Raw genomic sequence first — 23,257 nt, forward strand, 5'->3', positions numbered from 1 at the left:
CGGGAGGAGAGCATACAACTTCATTGTGGAATCCATTGACAACAAGTCACATCTAGAGCTCCAAACACTCATTGAATGTGACATGCTACCTGACAATCGCAATGAAATTCCTAGTCCTGAAGCCGCATGTAATCATTCCCACCTCCGAGACATTGCTCCAGACATTCCAGATGTTGACCCTGATGCCGATATTCTGCTTCTCATTGGGAGAGATGTTATTCAAGCACACAAGGTCCTTGACCAACGCAATGGGCCTCCAAATGCACCCTTTGCACAAAAGCTAGCTCTCGGATGGGTGATTATTGGAAATGTGTGCTTAGGCAGAGCTCACAGACCTGCACAGGCAAGTGTTTTCAAGACCACTATTTGGGACAATGGTCGCCCCAGTCACTTCCTCCCATGCAACAATTTTATTCAAATAAAGGAATGCATCCAGCAAAGCCACAACATGAGCACTTCGATTGGGGAAACTGTGTTCCAGCAAACAAGTTTGGATGAAAGACCTGGTTACTGACAAGAGGAAGCAACCTTTCTGCAGATAATGAATAAGGAAGTCTATCAGGACAATACAGATACTTGGGTTGCCCCGCTGCCTTTTCGTTCACCAAGGCCACGGCTTCCCAACAACAAGCAGCAAGCCATTCAGCGACTAACCTCAGTATGTCATATGCTGAAAAAAACGTCCTCACATGAAAGGACACTTCCAGGAATTTATGCAAACTCTTTTCGACAATGGCCATGCAGAAATTGCGCCACCCCTCACAGAACAAGAAGAGTGTTGGTACCTACCCTTTTTCTGAGTTTACCACCCCCGCAAGCCGGACCAAATAAGGGTAGTCTTTGACTCTACTGCACGCCATAAAGGAGTGTCCCTCAATGATGTTCTTCTTACAGGCCCAAATCTTAACAACAGCTTGCTGGGTGTACTGATGCGACTCCGCCAAGAAAGGGTAGCTGTTGCTGCCGACATTAGACAAATGTTCCATTGCTCCAAGGTCAGGGAGGACCATAGGAACTTTTTGCGTTTTCTGTGGCACCAGAACAATGACATGGAGCTACCAATCACAGAGTACCGAATGACAGTACATGTCTTTGGCAACAGCCCATCGCCGGCAGTAGCGACCTATGGACTCTGGAGGGTATCAGATGATTGAGAAACAGGAGATAATACAACAAAACATCTTGTGTAACGTCATTTCTACGTTGATGATGGGCTAGTCTCCTTTCCCTCAAGTACAGAGGCTGTCTCTGTCGTTCAAAGGGCTCAAAAAACATCATCCTCAGCCAATCTGAGGCTGCATAAGATCACCTCGAATGACATCACAGTGATGAAAGTGTTTCCCAAGGAGGATCTTGCAAAGGTTCTGAAGGATCTTGACCTTGGAGCAGATAGTCCACCAATGCAAAGGAGTCTTGGAATAAGCTGGGATATTGCAACCGACAAGTTCACCTTCCAGGTATCCACTACCGAGAAGCTCTACACTCGTAGAGGAGTACTTTCCATGATCAATAGTTTATATGATCCTCTCGGCTTTGCAGCCCCGGTCAGTATCAGAGGCAGGGCGCTTCTAAGAGAACTCTCAACTGGCTCAGGTGAATGGGATGATCCACTTCCAGAAAGGATGCTCAAAGAGTGGAGCACATGGAAAGAATCCCTGAAGCATCTCGAAAAGGTAAAAATCCCATCCCATCATCATTCTGTGATGCAGCAAAGAGGGAGCTCTGGATATTCTGCGATGCCTCCACAAAAGCAATTGCTGCCATGGTTTACGTGAAGATCACTGACGCCGAGGGCAAGAGTGAACTTGGATATGTGTTTGGCAAAGCTAAACTTGAACAACAACAAGAGATAACAATCCCAAGGCTGGAACTGTGTGCAGCCGTTCTTGCAGTCGAGATTGCAGACTTGATTTCAGAAGAGAATGATATTCCATTGCACTGTACAAAGTTCTTCACAGACAGCAAGGTAGTACTCGGATATATACAAAATGAATCAAGAAGATTCTATGTCTATGTGTGTAATCGAGTTCAAAGGATTTGTAAATCATCCTCACCTGCCCAATGGAACTTTGTGCCAACAGATCTAAACCCAGCAGACGTAGCTTCAAGATCCATCACAGCAAACACTTTGGTGTCAAGCATGTGGCTCGAAGGACCAGAATTCATGCTTCGATCAAACACGAATGAGACTGAATCGTTTGGGCTAGTTGATCCTGAATCAGACCCAGAGATTCGTCCTATGGTAACAGCCCTTGCTACTGGCCTTACAGATTCTTTCCTGGATCCAAGTCGTTTCGAGTCATTCTCTACATGGAGATCACTGCTAAGAGCTATAGCAAGGCTTGTCCATATTGTCAGATGTTTCAAAGGACATGACTCTGAAAGTGGGTGCCAAGGTTGGCATATTTGCACGAACGTCACCCGAGAGGACTATGCAAAGGCAAAGACTGTTGTCCTAAGCTGTCTTCAACACGAGGCTTATCCTGAAGTATTTGCATGCATTGAAGCCCAAAAAGAGATACCCAAACAAAGTCCCCTCGGAAACCTGTCACCTTTCAAAGATGACTCAGACTGCCTTAGAAGGGAAGTCGTCTTTCACAAGGAGACTTGCAAAACGATGAAGCACATCCCTTCATCATCCCAGGGAAGTGTCATTTGACTACACTCCTGGTGAGACATTACCACCAGCATGTACAGCACCAGGGACGCCATTTCACAGAGGGAGCTGTTAGAACAGCTGGCCTGTGGATTGTCGGCGGTAAGCATTGTATCAGCTCTGTCATTCACCGTTGTGTCACATGTCGCAAATTGAGATCGAATACAGAAACCCAAAAGATGTCCGACCTACCAAAGGACCGCGTAACAGTCTGCACACCTTTCACTTATGTAGGTGTCAACGTCTTTGGACCCTGGACTATCAGTTCTCATCGCACACGTGGAGGCCTAGCCAACAGTAAACGCTGGGCTGTCATTTTTACGTGCTTGAGTACCAGAGCCATTCATATTGAGGCAATCGAGTCGATGGGGTCATCCAGTTTCATCACTGCATTACGACGGTTCATCTCCATTCGTGGACCAGCAAGGAGATTGGGATAACTTCCAACCAATGCAATAACCAGGAAATACAACATTTCTTAAGTAAGAACGAATGCACATGGATCTTTAACACACCTCATGCTTCTTACATGGGAGGAAGTTGGGAGCGCATGATTGGGACCATGAAGCGCATACTCGACTCGATGTTAACCACCAACCCAGTTCATGTGCTTACTCATGAAGTTCTCATTACTCTTCTAGCCGAGGTAACCGCCATTGTAAACTCCCGACCGCTTATTCCAGTCTCAACTGATCCTCCCTGTCCATACGTTCTTACTCCTGCAACCCTCCTCACCCAGAAAACTGGATCGCCATCTGCACCACCTGGATGCTTTGACAAGTCAGACTTATACGGACGTCAATGGAGACAGGTGCAGCATCTCTCTAATGTTTTCTGGACTCGCTGGAGAACTCAGTACTTGCCAACATTGCAGGGTCGGAGACAATGGCATTCAGAGAGGCCAAACCTACAAAAGGGAGATCTCGTACTTCTGAAGGACGACCAGGCTAAAAGGAGCCACTGGCCCACGGGGGTCGTGATCAACACCTTCCCTAGTCGAGATGGGAAGGTACGGAAGGTTGAGATAAAGATTGCCTCTGATGGTACCTGCAAAACCTTCCTGAGGCCAGTTACTGAGACTGTCTTACTGCTGCGCAACTCTGACAGGGAAGACATTAGTCCTCATACCTAGAAGTGACATCCTGTGGACGTCAGGCGGGGAGTGTGCTGGTGTAGTTTCCCTCCCACCAGCAAGAGGTGCGCCGGTGTAGTTTTCCCTCCCACCAGCAGGAGGCTAAGGAGTCGATTGTATTGTGTTTCAGCACCGTTTTTGTAAGAGAGTTAAAGAAAGTCCAGATGTAGAAAATGGCTGACAGCACATTTATTTTCTGATGAGATCCACATCCATCCTTCCTTTGTTGCCTTACAGAAAGCATTGCTTGTGAGTATTTATGTTTGTTATGATATTTGGAGAGAATATTGGACATTATTTTCAAACTTTGAAGAAGAATTACATTTATTTTGTTTGTTGTATTGCTAGCGATATTTTTTGCTTTGAGATCGACATACAAACATGGTAGCACAGTTTTAATACTGTTTATTCATTTCTGTTCCCAGTTTCACTCTGTAAGTGAAGGATACGTCAATTAAAAGACTACACACCTGTCACTTGTGGAAGAGTTTATCTATCTGCATAGCTGTCAGACAGTGAGGCTGTCAGGGCTTGAGTTTTGTTCTTTTATGTTATCAGGTTTTTGGTTTATTTACTCTTTTGTTGGGATTTTTCTGCTTGGGTCTGTCTGTCTCTGTTTCTCTTATTGGTTCTTGGTAACGGGTGTTTCTCTTTCGTTCTCTGGCCACGCCCTGCTTCTGGTGCTTTCCATGTGCACCTGTTCCTGATTTGCTGATTGCCACCTGGGGTTTTATAAGCTCACTGGGTGGTATTGTTCTCCGCCAGTTTGTCGTGCCTTGTGCCTGCATTCCAGCTCTGTACCTGTGTTCTTGTTCCTGCCTGCCTCATAGTGTGTACCTGACCTCCTGCCTGTTGTTTTTACCACGCCATTTTGCCTGATGATTTCTGTACTGCTGCTTTTGTTGGACTGCCTGCTCATGTACCGACCTCTGCATTTTCCTTTAGTAAAGACCACTAACAAACAGAGCTGTCTGCCAGAGCTGTGCATTTGTGTCCTACCATCCCCGTGCATCCAGCCTGCCAGTACAAACTGGCCAAGGATGGACGCAGCCGGCTCCGACCCATTTCAGTCAGCAGTACGCTGTCACAGTAAGCAGCTCACACAGCAGCAAGACCATCTCACTGCTCTGACTTCCGGGTTTAGCGATCTCGCTAAATGTCAAGACTCGTTTATGGAGTCGGTAAGCACTCAGATGAATCAGTTGTTAACCAGACTTGATCATCAGGCTTCCCTCATGACGACCACCGACAGTACCAGTTCGTGACCACTGGGGCTGTCAGCACCTGCTTCTACACCTGCACCTGAGTACTGCAACCTGCTGTCTCAGGCGAATCAGGTGACGTCAGACCGTTTATAACACAGTGTGAGTTGAACTTTGAGCTCATGGCCTGTAAGTTCCCGTCCGACAGGACGAAGATAGCTTACATCATCACTCACCTGACTGGTCATGTGTTGGCGTGGGCAACAGCTGAGTGGGGTCGTAAATCCGCCATCTGCTTCTCTCTTCCGGCTTTTACCACTGCTTTGCAGTTGGTTTTCCAGCACACGTCTCCGGGCCGTGAAGCGGCTCGATCCCTCATGAGGCTGAGGCAGGGAAGACGAGTCTCCGATTACGCAGTAGACTTCCGCATCCTGGCTGCTAAAAGTGACTGGAATCTCGCAGCTCTTCAGGACGTCTTTCTCCAGGGCTTGGCTGAAGAGATTCAGGATCGGCTGGTGTCTGTGAATCTCCCCGACGACCTGGATCAGCTCAGCGCTCTCGCCATCCGGACCGACCAGTGCCTGCAAGACCTTCCACGGCACGCCATCCAGCTCCCAGCCAGCCGCTCTGTATCTCCCCCTCTCTGCACCTCCTCCAGTAAGGTCGACGCTGATTCTCCGCATCGCAGCACGAAGGAGCCCGTGCAGCTGGGCCGCATTCACCTCTCCTCCGCTGAGAAGCAGCGTCGTCGTGACAGTGGACTTTGTTTTTACTGTGGTGATTCAGGACACATGATTAGTCATTGCCTAGCCAAGGGTGCCACCTTGCGGCCAAAGTCAGACATATGGGTGAGTCTAAATTCTATTTCTCCATCCACAGCACAAAATGTTATTCCTGTGAGGCTCTCCTCTGAGTATTCCTCTGTTTCCTTGTCAGCCTTCATTGATTCCGGTTCTGACGCAAATTTAATTCAGTCATTTCTTGCCAGGTCCCTGCATCTGAATTTAGTAGAGCTCTCACGCCCTCTGGTGGTGCGTGCTGTGGATGGCCGTGAATTGGGACGTGTCACTCACTGCACTCAGTCTGTTTCTTTGATTGTGACAGAGAATCACTCCGAAATGATCAGTTTTAATGTGTTTGACAAGATGACACATCCGCTTATTCTGGGGCACCCCTGGTTACAGCAGCACTGTCCTCATTTTAATTGGGCTGAGAGGAAAATTGTGTCATGGGGCCCAGCTTGTGATAACTCCTGTCTTTCAAGATCAGTTCTCTCTCAGCCTGTTGCTAACCCGGATCTCAGTGGAGTTCCTGCTTGCTATCATGATTTAGCTACAGTTTTTAGCAAAAGCAGGGCCAAATCACTACCTCCTGTCAGGGTGTGAGTTTGCTCGGTTTTGTCTTTATTTATTGTGGTTGCTCTCTGGTTTTTCTGTTCCTCTGTGTGATCTTTTCCTGTTTTGGTTTCTCTGTCTCTCGTGGTGGTGGGTGTGCCTCTGCTCTCTTGACCACGCCCTTGGTTTGGGCTCCTCCTTGTGCACCTGCTATCAATCTGCTGTTGATTACTGGGATGTATTTATACTACTCATTTTGCTCTGTTCCTTCGCCAGATTGATGCGCCTTGTGCTTCTTTCCAGCTCTCGTTCCAGTGTTCCCTTGTACTTCCAGCCTCCTCGTGTTCTCGACCTCCAGCCTGTGTATTCCGACCGTGTCTAAGCCTGATGATTTTTGTACTTTTGCTGTGTTTCTTGGACTGCCTTCCCGTGTACCGACCTTTGCTATTATCCTCACTAAAGTCTTCCAACCAGAGCTGCCTGACTGAGCCTTGCATTTGTGTCCAACCCTCACTTCCTGTCAGATCAGTCTGGCCAACTATGGACGCAGCAGGCTCAGATGCATACCAGATGGCGGTACGTCACCACAGCAAACAGCTGGCGCAGCAGGAAGACCAGCTTGCTGCGTTCAGCTCCGGGTTTGGCGAACTCGCCAAACGCCAGGATGCATTCATGTCTTCTGTCACCGAGCAAATGAATCAGTTACTGTCACGAATCAGCCCTCAGACTCCATTGGATGCGGCCACCGGTGGCGCCAGCCCACCACCACCAGTACCGACAGCCGCTTCACCAGCTTCTGTTTCAGCGCCAGTGGTGTGTAACCAGCTGTCGCAACCAGAACGCTTTTCAGGCGAGTCCGGAGACGTAAGACCATTCATCACGCAATGCGAACTTTACTTCGAACTGATGTCCACGATGTTCCTTAACGACAAAGCAAAAATCGCTTACATGATCACTCAGCTGAACGGTCGAGCGGCAGTCTGGGCCACCGCTGAGTGGGGTCGCCAGTCACCAGCCTGTACCTCTCTCACCACATTCACCACCGCACTGGAGCAGATATTCCAGCACACGGCTCCAGGGCATGAGGCAGCGCGCTCTCATGAGGCTGAAGCAGGGGAGCTGCCGGGTCGCCGATTACACAGTCGACTTCCGTATTCTAGCAGCAGTGAGTGAACGGAACCCGGCGGCACTACTCAACGTCTTTTTTCAGGGACTGTCTGCCGACATCCAAGAGCAGCTTGTTGCGGTCGATTTGCCGGACGACTTGGACAGCCTGGTCGCACTGGCCATCCGAACAGACCGTCGCCTGCAGGATCGACCTCAACGTGGGAGTCGCTTCCTGGAACTGCGTACCGACACTCCTCCGAGCCGGCCTTCCTTCTCCCACGCTCGGCTCGACCTTCCTCCTCACAGCTCAGAGGAACCGATGCAGTTGGGACATACCCAGCTCTCTCCGGTGGTGCGACAGCGCCGCCGTGAGGGCGGACTCTGTTTCTACTGTGGACAGTCAGGGCATTTGATATCCACTTGTCAAGCCAGGGGTGCCACCAGGCGGCCAAGATCAGAGGTGCGGGTGAGTCTCAATTCCATTCCTTTTGTTTCTTCTCGAAATATAGTCCCAGCCGAATTAATATCTGACCATTCCTCCATAACCGTATCCGCATTTGTTGATTCTGGTTCAGATGCCAATCTGATTTTGTCTTGTCTCATCAGGTCCCTTCACCTTAAGCTGTTTAAGATCTCTCGTCCACTGGTGGTATGTGCAGTAGATGGGCATGTTTTGGGCCAAATCACACACCGTACACAGCAGGTTAAAATGATAATTTCCCACATACACTCAGAAACCATCAGTTTTCATGTACTGGATCAGATGAGTCACCCGATTATACTGGGGCACCCCTGATTACAGCGTCATGGGCCCAATTTTGATTGAAGTGAGATTGTTTCATGGAGTCCAGCATGTAATAATGTCCTAGACTGCTACCATGACCTAGCAGCCGTTTTCAGCAAGACCAGAGCTAAATCGTTACCACCCCACTGCAATTATGATTGCGCAATCGAGCTCCTCCCCGGGACGTCTCCGCCTCAGGGAAAGCTTTTCTCTCTTTCGGCTCCTGAACGTCATGCCATGAATGAGTACATTCAGGAGTCTTTGGCTGCAGGGTTGATCCGTCCTTCTTCATCACCCGCCTGGGCAGGTTTCTTTTTTTGTGGAAAAGAAAGATAAGACGCTCCGTCCCTGTATAGACTACCGGGGGTTAAACGACATCATGATAACGAACCGTTACCCACTCCCGCTAGTTTGATCAGCGTTTGAGTTGTTAGAAGGGGCCACAATTTTCACCAAACTTGACCTACAAAACGCATACCCTTTAGTCCGAATAAGACAAGGGGACGAATGGAAAACCGCTTTCAACACCCCCTCCGGGCACTATGAATACTTACTAATGCCATTCAGACTCACTAATGCGCCTGCAGTATTCCAGAATCTCATCAACGATGTACTTCGGGAATTCCTTAATAAATTCGTCGTTGTTTATTTAGATGACATTCTGATATTCTCCCGCTACCCGGTTACGCACACACATCATGTCCGTCAAGTATTACAGACCTTGTTGCAAAATGGACTGTACGTGAAGGCGGAAAAGTGTGAATTTCACAGATCCACAATCTCTTTTTTGGGTTTTGTTATCTCCGCTGGTGAAATCAAAATGGATCCTGTTAAAGTGACGGCGGTTCAGGAGTGGGCAGTTCCCTCATCCCGCAAAGAGGTTCAGCGATTTTTAGGGTTCGCCAACTTCTACCGCAAGTTCATCCGTGGTTTTAGTACTGTTGCAGCTCCGCTTCATGCAGTGACCTCATCCCTCCATCCATTCGTCTGGACACCCGAGTGTGATGAGACGTTCCAGGTCCTAAAGAATCGCTTTACCACGGCCCCTGTGCTGCTCCTCCCTTACCCCGCTCGGCAGTTCGTGGTCGAAGTTGATGCCTCCAATGTGGGTGTTGGGGCAGTTTTGTCCCAGATAAACCCCACTGACAATAGGTTGCATCCATGCGCCTTTTTGTCCAAAAAGCTGTCCCCGGCTGAACGTAATTATGGGATCGGCGATCGCGAACTGTTGGCAGTCAAAGTGGCTTTGGAGGAGTGGTGGCTGGAGGGGGCACAAAACCCATTCATAGTTTACACCGAGCATAAAAATCTCGAATATCTCCGCACCGCCAAGCGCCTCAACTCCCGACAAGCACGTTGGGCAATATTCTTCAGTTGATTCAACTTCATCCTGTCCTACCGTCCGGGTACTAAGAACGGAAAACCCGACGCTTTATCCCGACTAGTGGACTCGGGGATGCACCCGTAGAGCCAGAAACCATTTTACCTCCTTCCTGTTTTGTAGCCACCCTGACGTGGGATATAGAGAACCGCATCCGATCAGCGGTGGGTAATGCTCCCGCTGGCTGTCCGCAGGGGAAGCTTTTTGTTCGTCCGGCCCGCCGGGGCGAAACCATTCATTCATGTCACGACACTCGCATGTTCTGTCATCCAGGTATTACGAAAACCGTGTACAATGTGCAGCAGAGATTTTGGTGGCCAGGGCTAGTCAAGGACATCTCTGAATATGTGACCGCTTGTCAGTCGTGTGCTAGGCACAAATCGACCAACCAACCGCCCGCAGGCGCAAGTCAGCTTTTACCGGTGGTGAGTCGTCCTTGGACTCACATAGCTATGGATTTTGTGTCCGGTTTCCCACCGTTTAAGGGGCATATGGTTGTCCTGACTGTCGTCGATCGTTTCTCTAAAATGGTTCATTTTATTCCCCTAAGCAAACTACCGACGGCTAAGGAAACTGCAGTGGTCATGTTAAATCACATCTTCCGTTTACATGGGTTACCTCAGGACATCATATCAGACCGGGGTCCGCAGTTCGTGTCCCACTTTTGGGGGGAGTTTTGCCGTCTTCTCGGGGTCACCTCCAGTCTAACCTCGGGCTACCATCCACAGGCCAATGGGCAGGCGGAGCGGTTGAATCAAGAGCTGGAGAAGGGGCTTCGGTTGCTAGCATCACGTAATCCCTCCTCCTGGTCAGATCAGCTCTCATGGGTTGAACTTGCGCATAACAGCTTGCCCTCTTCCTCTACCGGTTACTCTCCGTTTGATGTGGTTTTTTGTCATCAGCCCACACTCTTCTCCTCGGTGGATCTTAACTCCCCAGTCCCTTCGGCACTTAGTCTTATCCTCCGTTGTCGTCGTACCTGGGAGCGGGCGAGTAGGATTCTTCTGCGTTCCACGGCGTCCTACAAGGCCACCACGGACCGCAAGAGGTCTGTTGCGCCGCCTTATGTTGCAGGTCAGAAGGTTTGGCTCTCGACTCACCACCTCTCTCTCAGGGGCGTGCCCAAGAAGTTGGCTCCCAGATTTATCAGTCCGTTCCCGGTCTCCAGAGTCATCAACCCGGTCTCAGTTCATCTTCATCTTCCCCGGTCCATGCGTGTCCATCCCACCTTTCATGTCAGTTGTGTCAAACCCGTTCGGTCGAGTGATTTGTGCCCTCCTGCCGTTCCCCCGCCGTCCGCCCGGTGTGTGGATGGTGGTCCTGTTTTTTCCGTGCGCCGGCTCCTGGCTTCTCGTCGTTGCGGGCGTGGTTTTCAGTATTTAGTTGATTGGGTGGGGTATGGCCCTGAGGAGCGGTCCTGGCTTCCCTCCCGCTTTATATTGGATCCCAGTCTTATTCGCGCTTTTCATGCTGCTCACCCTGCCGCGCCCGGGCCACCCGGGGTCGGCCGTGGCGGGGGGGGAGGTACTGTCAGGATGTGAGTTTGCTCGGTTTTGTCTTTATTTATTGTGGTTGCTCTCTGGTTTTTCTGTTCCTCTGTGTGATCTTTTCCTGTTTTGGTTTCTCTGTCTCTCGTGGTGGTGGGTGTGCCTCTGCTCTCTTGACCACACCCTTGGTTTGGGCTCCTCCTTGTGCACCTGCTATCAATCTGCTGTTGATTACTGGGATGTATTAATACTACTCATTTTCCTCTGTTCCTTCGCCAGATTGATGCGCACTGTGCCTTCTTTCCAGCTCTCGTTCCAGTGTTCCCTTGTACTTCCAGCCTCCTCGTGTTCTTGACCTCCAGCCTGTGTATTCTGACCATGTCTAAGCCTGATGATTTTTGTACTTTTGCTGTGTTTCTTGGACTGCCTTCCCGTGTACTGACCTTTGCTATTATCCTCACTAAAGTCTTCCAACCAGAGCTGCCTGACTGAGCCTTGCATTTGTGTCCAACCCTCACTTCCTGTCACCTCCTCATTGTGTGTATGATTGCGCCATCGAGCTCCTTCCTGGGGCAAGCCCACCCCGGAGAAAACTATTTTCTCTGTCGGCACCTGAACGCCACGCAATGAACGAGTACATACAGGAGTCCTTAGCAGCTGGGCTAATTCGTCACTCCTCGTCACCTGCTGGGGCGGAGTTTTTCTTCGTGGAGAAGAAAGATAAATCACTCCGCCCATGCATTGATTACCGGGGGCTTAATGAAGTTACCATTAAGAACCGTTATCCTCTGCTGCTCATCTCATCAGCTTTTGAGTTATTGGAAGGAGCTACGGTGTTTACGAAATTAGATCTCCATAATGCGTATCATCTTGTTTGGATCAGAGAAGGAGACGAGTGGAAAACGGCGTTCAATACACCCTCGTGGCACTATGAATATTTAGTGATGCCATTTGGTCTCACAAATGCCCCAGCTGTGTTTCAAAACCTGGTAAATGTTGTGTTGCGGAACTATTTGAATAAGTTTGTATTTGTTTATCTGGACGATATTTTGATTTTCTCACCTGATCTAGATTTGCATATTGAACATGTTCGCACCGTACTTCAGACCCTGTTAAGCCACAGCCTGTTTGTCAAAGCTGAAAAATGTGAATTTCACCAATCTTCTGTTTCTTTCTTGGGGTTTGTGATTTCAGAAGGTGAAATTAAAATGGATCCTGCCAAGGTGGCTGCGGTACGAGATTGGCCTGTTCCATCTTCTTGTAAGGAGGTCCAGAAATTCCTGGGCTTCGCTCATTTCTACCACAAGTTCATTTGTAATTTCAGTTCCATTGCAGCTCCTCTTCATGACGCCACATCATCCCTCCGGTCATTTTCCTGGACTCCGGCGTGCGAGAACACTTTGAGGGTCTTAAAGAATCGCTTTACTGAGGCCCCCGTGCTGCTCCTCCCTGACCCCGCCCGACAGTTCATGGTAGGGGTAGACGCTTCTGATTTTGGAGTGGGTGCGGTACTGTCTCAATGATGTGCTGAAGACAATAGGCTGCATCCGTGCGCCTATTTGTCCAAGACGTTGACACCTGCTGAGCGAAATTACAGCATCGGGGACCGTGAGCTGTTGGCGGTAAATGTGGCCTTGGAGGAGTGGCGCCACTGGCTGGAGGGGGCACAAACACCTTTTCTGGTTTATACCGATCATAAAAATCTGGAGTATTTGAGATTGGCCAAACGCCTTAACGCTCGTCAAGCTAGGTGGGCAATATTTTTTAGCAGATTCAGTTTTGTGTTGTCATACCAGCCTGGGACAAAAAATGGGAAACCCGATGCCTTGTCTCGTCAAGGGGAACCTGTCAACGCCCCAGCAGATCCTGAACCCATCCTGCCTGCTTCCTGTTTTGTTTCCACTCTCACATGGGAAATCGAGACGAGAGTCCGGTCGGCAGCTGATGGGGTTCCGGTGCCATCCGCCTGTCCTGCTGATAGGCTTTTTGTTCCTGCCGCACTCAGGGAGGAAGTAATCAAGTGGGGACAGACAGCCGCTTTGCTTGCCATCCGGGTATAAAAAAGACTCAGTCGGTACTTCAGCAGAGATTTTGGTGGCCGGGAATGGTGAATGATGTAACCGAATATGTTAATGCTTGTCAAACCTGTGCTATGCATAAGAGGCCCAATCGCCCTCCTGCAGGATTGTTAATACTGTTGCCTGTTCCTGCTCATCCATGGTCACACATTACTATGGATTTTGTAACTGGTCTTCCGCCCTCTAGAGGAAACACTGTGATTTTGTCCGTAGTTGATAGATTATCCAAAATGGCTCATTTTGTTCCCCTGCACAAGTTACCTTCAGCCAAGGAAACCGCGGAGGTGATGCTTATGAGCATCTTTAGAATCCATGGTTTTCCCCAGGATATTGTGTCGGATTGGGGTCCTCAATTTGTATCACACTTCTGGAGGGAATTCTGCCGTCTCCTTGGGGTTTCAGCTAGTTTAACCTTGGGTTACCATCCACAAGCCAATGGTCAAACCGAACGGGTCAACCAAGATTTGGAAAAGGGACTCCGAATTTTAGCCTCCCAGCAGCCTGCCACCTGGTCCGTCCAACTGCCCTGGGTTGAACTAGCCCATAATCATTTGCCTTCAGCATCTACTGGTTACTCACCCTTTCACGTCCTTTTTGGTCATCAACCCCCTCTGTTTCCTCCTCTTGATCTCGACTCTTTGGTTCCTTCTGCACTTCGTCTCATCCTCAGCTGCCAACGGATGTGGGAGCGGGCCAAGAGGGTTTTAGTTTGCACCTCACAGGCCTATAAGTCTGCCGCTGACTGTAGAAGGTCCCCTGCTCCTGCCTATGTTCCCGGTCAAAAAGTGTGGCTTTCTACCCGCCATCTGAAATTGAGAGGACTGTCTCGTAAACTGGCTCACAGGTTTGTCGGTCCATTTCCTGTGTCCAGAATTATTAACCCCATTTCTGTTCGTCTTCGTCTCCCCAGGTCACTCCGCATTCATCCGTCCTTTCATACCAGTCAGATTAAACCTGCTAGGTCCAGTCCTTTGTGCCCTCCTGCCATTCCCCCTCCGTCCGCCCGGTTCGTGGATGGTGGCCCGGCGTTTGCGGTGCGGCGGCTCCTTGCCTCTCACCGCTGTGGCCGTGGGGTTCAGTATTTGGTGGATTGGGAGGGTTATGGCCCTGAGGAGCGGTCGTGGATTACCTCTTTGTTCTCACTCCTCTCATCCTGGTTCGCCTGGGCCGTCCGGGGTCGGCCATGGAGGTGGGGGGTGCTGTCAGGGCTTGAGTTTTGTTCTTTTGTGTTATCAGGTTTTTGGTTTATTTACTCTTTTGTTGGGATTTTTCTGCTTGGGTCTGTCTGTCTCTGTTTCTCTTATTGGTTCTTGGTAATGGGTGTTTCTCTTTCACTCTCTGGCCACGCCCTGCTTCTGGTGCTTTCCATGTGCACCTGTTCCTGATTTGCAGATTGCCACTTGGGGTTTTATAAGCTCACTGGGTGGTATTGTTCTCCACCAGTTTGTCATGCCTTGTGCCTGCATTCCAGCTCTGTACCTGTGTTCTTGTTCCTGCCTGCCTCATAGTGTATACCTGACCTCCTGCCTGTTGTTTTTACCACACCATTTGCCTGATGATTTCTGTACTGCTGCTTTTGTTGGACTGCCTGCTCATGTACCGACCTCTGCATTTTCCTTTAGTAAAGACCACTAACAAACAGAGCTGTCTGCCGGAGCTGTGCATTTGTGTCCTACCATCCCCGTGCATCCCGCCTGTCAGAGGGCAGAACAAAATGAGTGTTCTGACTGAAGAGCAGTGAAACCTGAGTGAAAATGTTCATCTTCATGTCTGATTTCCTGAACAACCACCATGACTGCCTGATTCATCCACTTAATAACAACATGTGATCTGCTGGTTGAACCTCTTCCACCATCAGGAACAATCTAAAATACCACCACAATCAGACGGAGGAAACAAACTATAATCTAACACTATGACATCTGAAAGTAAAAGACAATATTTATCTGATTACTAGCAGCCAACAGAAGAGACAAAAACACAGACAAGAGTCCAAAAGAGAATTAAAAAACAAAATAACCTCTCAGCTAAACCTCCACCTCAAACCCAGGAACTAAAGTGAAAGACAGAGAGAAGGATTTCCAGTAAAAACATGACATCTCTGACAAACCCGTCAAACCAGTTACATTGAAAGTTCAACAATCAGACACACACACAAGAATAACAGTCTTTAAAATCCAGGACATCAGAACACAATATTTAAATTTCTTATCAACTTCACTGAAAAATTGTTTTTGCTGATTTTATCTGCATACGGGTTCCCCTGGATTTTTCTCTTTTTCCTGCAAACATAAAGTAATGATTTGGTCAAAGCTAATAGAAACTTAAAATGGACATTAAAAAATAAAATAAAATCTCAGTTCATCTCTGCCAGACGCCTTGTGAAAGATCCAAGTTTAGCTCATTTGTCCTCATTCTAACTAAATTTTTGTGTTCTACTCGACCTTCAAGCTGTGACTTGAAGTAGCAGACATTTAGCTCATTTGTCCTCATTCTAACTAAATTTTTGTGTTCTACTCGACCTTCAAGCTGTGACTTGAAGTAGCAGACAAACGCTGTTGTAGACTGTCCAGTCACACTTACTGAAACTTCAGAGGTGTCAGTGTCTTGTGGCTTCCCTCACTTGTCAATCATTCAGAGTTGTCATGAGTGTCTTGTTGTATGGCTGGGGGGCCTGGCTGCCTTTTTGTTTCTGTCTTTTGTTTTTCCTTCCAGGTGGCTTGCATTTGGGACTGAGTGGCTGTGTTGCTGAGGTTATCAGGACCTCACCCTGATCACCTGCGGCTCGTCAGGACTCACAGCTGAGGTGCATCTATATGGAGTGGAACATGGTGGCATTTAAGACTGGAGTATACAGTGTGTATTTGTCAGAGACTCGACCTTGTGACCAGACGGGTGAGATCGTCGTCTCGGGAGCCATCTCATCATCAGTGGATGCAGAGAACGTCCAGGGTGTGATGCACGGTCTGTGAAAGAAGAGGGGGTGAGGTCTCACGCTCGTCAGCACACTTCCTGAGGTACGTTAGATTTTGTGACTAACATTTATACAGTCAGTAAATGTGGTGTCCCTCACACCTTTTTATATTGAGCTGTATGTTAGTCATGTATCGGCTTCCACTGCAGTGGAGTTATGTGAACTGGATGTTCCATGCCTGCAGGTTGGGAAGTTGATTAGTAATCAAGCCAGGAAGTGTTTGCTGTTTGTACACTTTAAGTGTTCTCTCTGTGTGTAGAGTGTGGACTCACATAATGGTTCCTTCTTTCACAGACTCGGTTTGTTGCGGCCACCTGGGGGGTGTCGGCGGGGTCCTTGGGTCCAAACAGCTTCTGGCTCCGGACCGTTAGCGCTGCTGGGAGCGCACCACACCAGACCGCACTTTCTGTTATTTTTGTATCACTGTTATGTATTAAATTCAGTTAGCCTTTGTACCGTGCTCTGCTTATTTCATACTGGGTCCTTCAAACGCTGGTCGGTTCTCCGAGCTGCGTCCGACACATAACAGTAGTCTCTGGCCAAACATCACGGACCCAGCGGTAGCAGAGACGGTAACGCGCCGGGAAGGCGGCAGCAGACGTTCAGTAGTTATCCGGATCAGTTGCGGGTGCTCTCCGCCCGGAAGGTGCGTGTTTGAGACCCATTACTGAATACTGATTTGTGCTCTCTTACAGCCGTGTTCCTGTGTTTGTGCCTTATCCGTGGGTCGTGGTGGAGTGTGACTGGCGACGGCTTCGCGTCGCACTTCGACCGGATAAGAGGTTTGAACGGGAGCTGCAGGAGTGAGTCTGTAATGGGTGAACGCGCACGGCGGAGCTCTGTGGCACGGGTCGCAGTGCTTCCTGTGTTACAGTCGTAGCCCCGTTTCCCCGGGTAATGATAGCTACTGCGTCTGTTGTGTCAGCTCCGGTGTTATTTAGTTGAATCACATTTTTGGTTGTGTGTTGCTCACAGCTGCGCACAGAAAAGCAGCTCGTTTGTTTTCTCTGTCACCAAAGGGTTTTTTTTTTATTTTTTAGCACTCTGGCTCCCTCTGTTGGTGACTGAGTCACATTACCGTCAAGCTCTGAAGTTGGAACAGGTGTGTTCCATTTGTTTGAGCTTGACGGTATAAATCAATAATTTGTTTTGTGTTAGTTCATTTTGTGTGGGTGTTTTTTGAGTTGGTTTTTGTGTGGGATTTTATTTTTTGTTTTTCACTATTTAGTGTCTGGGGTCGTGATCCTGCAGTTCTGCCAAGAAAAAAAAAAAAAAAAAAAAAAAAAAAAAGGACCCGAGCAACTGTATGTTAGTCTGTTAGTCTTTCTTTTTATTTCTTTCAGTTTCACCTCCCAGGGTTTGATGGGACGGTCCCCTGGGGGGTCATGGGGGGGTAATTGGGTTGTTTTTTTTTCCTCTTTTTTTTGTTTTGTTTTTTGTTGTGCCCTCTCTTCTCCTCTGACTCCAGCCGGGTGAGCCGTAGAGTCGGCGTTGCTGGAGTGGTGCAGGTTGGTTATGCTGGGCGTTTCCCGGGTAACCTCTGCACCTGGGGTGGGGGGGGTGGGGGGGGTGGGTGTTTTCTTTTTGTTCCCTCTCTTCTCCTCTGACTCCAGCCAGGTGAGCCGTAGTGTCGGCGTTGCTGGAGTGGTGTAGTTTGGTTATGCTGGGCGTTTCCCAGGTAACCTCTGCACCTGGGGGGGGGGGGGGGGTCTTTTTGTTCCCTCTCTTCTCCTCTGACTCCAGCTGGGTGAGCCGTAGTGTCGGCGTTGCTGGAGTGGTGCAGTTTGGTTATGCTGGGCGTTTCCCAGCTAACCTCTGCACCTGGGGGGGGGGGGGGGGTTTCTCCTTTTGTTTTTTCCCCCCAGTTTCCGCCCTCAGGGTTTGACTGTGGTGTCCTCTGGGGGGGAAAGGGCTGTGGGTCCATCTAGCCATAGTCGGCCGAGGCTGGGTCCGTTGGTCATGAGGGGAGGCGTCTCCTGGGGTTGACGAGTGGTCCTCTGGGAGGCGCTGGGAGTCCCCGTGGGTGACGTTGGATCCCAGAGGGACCTCGGCTGTGGTTGTTACTCCTGGAGCTGGCGGGAAGTCCTCTGGGGGGTGTTGGTCCCTACATGTCGTTTGGGGGGGGGGGGGGGGGGGGGGTGTTTTAGCACTTTTATTTGTAAGCTTAAGTTTGGGGTTGTTCTTTTCTCCTCTTCCCGGGGTTTGATGGGACGGTCCCCTGGGGAGGGGGGATGTTTTGGTTGTTTGTGTTTGTCTTTTTTGTTTTATGACTAATGACAGCACATGGTTGGATAAAGGTTGACCGCACAGGTTTAAGAACTCCTGGCCACACCTGTGCTAAGTGACTGACTGAAACAAAGGCAAGGATGCAGCCAGAGGAGAGGACATCAACCATTCTATTGGAAGACGAATGCAGATGCGGTTTCCAGCCATGGTCCCTGGAGGGGGGTGTTTCTCCTGGGCCAGGTTTGTGTGGTCGCCGGGAGGCTTCCCGTGAGTGTGGGGTACTGTTGTATGGCTGGGGGGCCTGGCTGCCTTTTTGTTTCTGTCTTTTGTTTTTCCTTCCAGGTGGCTTGCATTTGGGACTGAGTGGCTGTGTTGCTGAGGTTATCAGGACCTCACCCTGATCACCTGCGGCTCGTCAGGACTCACAGCTGAGGTGCATCTATATGGAGTGGAACATGGTGGCATTTAAGACTGGAGTATACAGTGTGTATTTGCCAGAGACTCGACCTTGTGACCAGACGGGTGAGATCGTCGTCTCGGAGCCATCTCATCATCAGTGGATGCAGAGAACGTCCAGGGTGTGATGCACGGTCTGTGAAAGAAGAGGGGGTGAGGTCTCACGCTCGTCAGCACACTTCTTGAGGTACGTTAGATTTTGTGACTAACATTTATACAGTCAGTAAATGTGGTGTCCCTCACACCTTTTTATATTGAGCTATATGTTAGTCATGTATCGGCTTCCACTGCAGTGGAGTTATGTGAACTGGATGTTCCATGCCTGCAGGTTGGGAAGTTGATTAGTAATCAAGCCAGGAAGTGTTTGCTGTTTGTACACCTTTAAGTGTTCTCTCTGTGTGTAGAGTGTGGACTCACATAATGGTTCCTTCTTTCACAGACTCGGTTTGTTGCGGCCACCTGGGGGGTGTCGGCGGGGTCCTTGGGTCCGAACAGCTTCTGGCTCCGGACCGTTAGCGCTGCTGGGAGCGCACCACGCCAGACCGCACTTTCTGTTATTTTTGTATCACTGTTATGTATTAAATTCAGTTAGCCTTTGTACCGTGCTCTGCTTATTTCATACTGGGTCCTTCAAACGCTGGTCGGTTCTCCGAGCTGCGTCCGACACATAACATGTCTTGTTGATTTCCCTTACTTGTCACTTCCACAGGTGTGTTGTGTCTTGGTGGCTTCCCTCACTTGTCAATCCTTTAGTTGTTATGAGTGTCTTGGTGGCTTCCCTAATTTATCAACACTTCAGTTGCTATAAGTGTCTTGGTGGCTTCCCTCACTTATCAATCCTTCAGTTATGAGTGTCTTGGTGGCTTCCCTCAGTGTTCTCCCTCATGCACAGTCACTCAGCTTTTGAGCATGACCTCCTCCAGACCGACTGATCACATTGTTATATCTTTAGATTTTTGGTTATAATTGATTTAACTGAACACCAAGAAATCTTCAGGAACTTGAGAAGGTTGTTGTATTTTTCAGTATATTGTCGTAAGGCACTTGGTGAGGATGGAAGTGAGAGCAACAGGCTGGTAATCATTCAGGCAGGTATAGGCAGGAATAATTGTGGCTGCCTTAAAACTTGCTGGGACCCAGGCAGCGAAGAGGGACAGATTGAACATGACAGCGAGAACCTCTGTCAGCTCATCCGCACAGTCTCTGAGCGTCCGTCCCAGCACCCGGTCTGGCCCAGCGGCCTTCCTGGGGTTGATTTTGCGCAGGCAGAGTCTCACCTCGTGTGCATCCAAAACTGCTCCTCTGTTCTCTTCTCCACAGGGCCGGTGTGGCAGCATCATTGTTGTCAAAATGAGCATAAAACAGATTCCGTTCCTTTTCCAGGGTGGGAGAACAGGCAGTAGGGACAGATGTTGTTCTCTTGTAGTCTGTTAAACTATTTTTACAAATCCCATGACAGGTGCACTGTCTTTCTGTGTCATTTTGAGTTGGACATTCTACAGTGGACGTTTCAACACGATCACAGAACTGTTTCAGCATCAGGCTTATGGTTAAACATATCCTGGATGTGCAGAAATCAAACTCACGTTTGGATTATTCATTAATTTTTAATGCAAAAGTAAAAGGCACATCTCACACTCCACCACCTGCCCAGGTCAGGCCCAAATTAATGATGCAATAAGGGATTTATCAATCAGTTATACCACACTCAGGACAAGAGCACCTGTCATACATACAAAAACAGACATGTATGAATGTTTTTATCTGCACCTGGGAGGATTTTGGGAGCACAAAGAAGCATAATGAAACACATCAAACATGTCCTACAGGAATAATATTCTGATTTATCATCATCAATCATGCTGCATGCAGAAGGTTTTTACAGAGAGAAAAGAACATTTTTAATTTAACCATAGGACCCAGTGGTGGTCCTAGAGTGATTTACTCCCTGGGCGAAACCCCCTGCGTGCCCCCCCCCCCCGCGCGCACACTAACGTGGCCACCACCTCCGCCCCACCACCCATGAAAACACTAACTTCGTCCAGAACACCCACAATCCCACAAATTAACTCACAACAGCTATTTTCATGAACAAATTTCCGGTTTTAATGTCTACTGCAATAACTGTTGTGGTTTGCCTCTGGTCAGCTTGTTTGTCTGTGTTTCCATGTGAAGTTGAGGTGGAGCTGCTGGGTGAAGTGGCCACAGGTGTGTCAGCTGTGGATTACATCAAGACTCTGCTCCTACCGGTCATGTTACTCATGGGCCCCGCCCCATCTGTCAAGTCAGTGCATGGAGTGACAGAGCGACATCTCACCGCTGACTTTCATTCTGCTGAGTGGAGCCTCGCAGCTGAATCTGATGGCAGCTCATCACTGTTCTGCATTTAACCTTGGTGTGTCGTCCGGTTCGGGGCCAGATTCTCTCCTCACCTACCTCACCATCTCCAGAAGAACCTCCGCGTTCCCCCTGGTCGGAACCAGGTTGCTATGGGTGCCAGTTGTGCCATACCATCGCTCTCAGTCGGTAACCTTTTTTCTCCTTTTTGTTTGGCGCTCCATCGCCACTACTGCAGCTCTTCATTTTTTTGTTTCAGACTGGAGTCTCATGCTCCGTGCGTACGGTCGAACTCCTCCGCTGTGGGCTTCCATGTCCAGGCAGCATATAATTCTTAGTCTTTCTTCACAGCCGCTTCCAGGTGCAGAATCTAACTCCTCGTGTTTCTTCCACCTGTCGCTTCCAAGCGCAAAATGTACTTTGTCTTTTTTTTTTTCACTGCCACTTCCAGGTGCAGTTTATGACTCATCGTGTTTTTCCTCTCGTGGTATTCCATGCTTAGAGAGCACTCGTGTGGAGCTTCCAGGTCTCTGGACTAAATTAATTGTGTTTTCTTAGTTAAGCATTCAGGCTTAATGTAGTCTTTATTTCCTCTGAGTGTTTCAGTCTAAACCTAACTGTCTATGTACTTCTTTGCGCTTTTGGATAATAATGTCTGAGTTATCAATCAGGATTCTTTTACTGTGTAAGTTCTAGTTCTAACTTCTGTGTTTAATGTGGATCATTCAGGTTAATTCCAAGGTCACGTTCCATCTGCTGTAAGTGTTTAAACTTAGATGCTTCTGCTGAATTTTTCCTGTGTTCTTCCACCTGCTGCGTCTCACATTAATCAGCCTTTGATCCATTCTACATTGCTAAGTGATCAACAGATATTCTATAATCACAGTTAACCCCATCAACGCCGGTTCTGGAACAGTGAGCACTGAAAAGTAGCTTTTTCTACTGACTGAACTGTTTAACCATTTGGTGCCTTCTGTGAACAAATCCACTTACTGAACACCTCAACAGCTAAGGTCCTGAGACTAATGTAATTGGTTATCGGAGTGCAGAACAGAAAACCTAAACACAGAGACTGGATCCTGAACTGAACTTTGGTTTTGAACTATATTTTCATTATTTGAACTTTGACTTTGAACTGAACTTTGGATTTGAACTCTATATCATCTTTTGGAACTCTGTCCCTGAGCTGCAGCTGAAGGAACTATTTGAGTTAACACTGAGTTTTAATTCTCATGGTGCACTTGCACATATTCATTAGCCCTCTCATCTCCCTTGCAGTTCATCCAGCCCCGGTAGCTCCACAGGCTCACTTCACCTGGTCCCGTCCGTCCCTGGTTGGTCCTGTTGTCCTCCTGGTCCCCGTCCTGTTGGTCTCTGGTTGGTCCCAGTCCAGTCAGTTCCTGGTCCCGGTCCAGTTGCCCTGTCTACTGTGCAGTCTCCCCTGTTTGATTAAATAAACGTTTGGTTGTTCCTCCAGTCTTTGTCTTACTGCTCCTGCATTTGGGTCCAACACGCAACCCGGTCCTCAACCTTAACAATAACAAACACAAAGATAAACAATAATTACTTTAATAACGTTTTTGAACATAAAAAAACAAGACTCGGTGACTTCGCATTACAACTATGTACAGTACAGGTATTTAAGAAAGCACAACTGCACTACAGCACCACCCGATGGTCAAAATATTGCACGTCATTCAGTTTTACCAACAGAGTGCACTTTGCATTATCATAGAGTACCATTCACCATAATGAACAAGACTTAAACCTCCATTAAAGTCGCACCATATAAATAACAAAAGAAGTTAATCTGTATAATACAAAATACCATGAAGTGACAAAAAATGTACAAAAAAAACCCCTATACATTAAAGTGGCAAAAATGGTAAAGCGCAATCATATATCATAAATAAATGAACTAATGACAGAGGTAAATGCTATACCCATTACTGTACACATAAGAAGAAATAACAAACACTATTGTGTATCATAAATAACAGGAAGCAACAAGTGAAGAAGTTAACACTCTTTAAATGCAAAAATGGCAAACCACAATAATTTGTCATAAATAACAAGAAGTGCAAAAGAAGTAAGAGGAAAACA

The 23,257-nt window shown here is 48.4% G+C and overlaps 1 long non-coding RNA gene across 1 annotated transcript; it reads left to right on the top strand.

Annotated features, from left to right (window-relative positions):
• The first annotated feature begins 3,949 nt into the window (after window positions 1-3,949).
• On the top strand, window positions 3,950-22,624 carry LOC117530306. Its single transcript, XR_004566295.1, has 3 exons — window positions 3,950-4,037; window positions 20,993-21,343; window positions 22,433-22,624. It is a non-coding gene; the product is annotated as an uncharacterized LOC117530306 (long non-coding RNA).
• Window positions 22,625-23,257: the final 633 nt, after the last annotated feature.

Source organism: Thalassophryne amazonica, chromosome 18 (genome assembly GCF_902500255.1).
Source record: "Thalassophryne amazonica chromosome 18, fThaAma1.1, whole genome shotgun sequence".
In the NCBI taxonomy this organism is placed as follows: Eukaryota; Metazoa; Chordata; class Actinopteri; order Batrachoidiformes; family Batrachoididae; genus Thalassophryne; species Thalassophryne amazonica.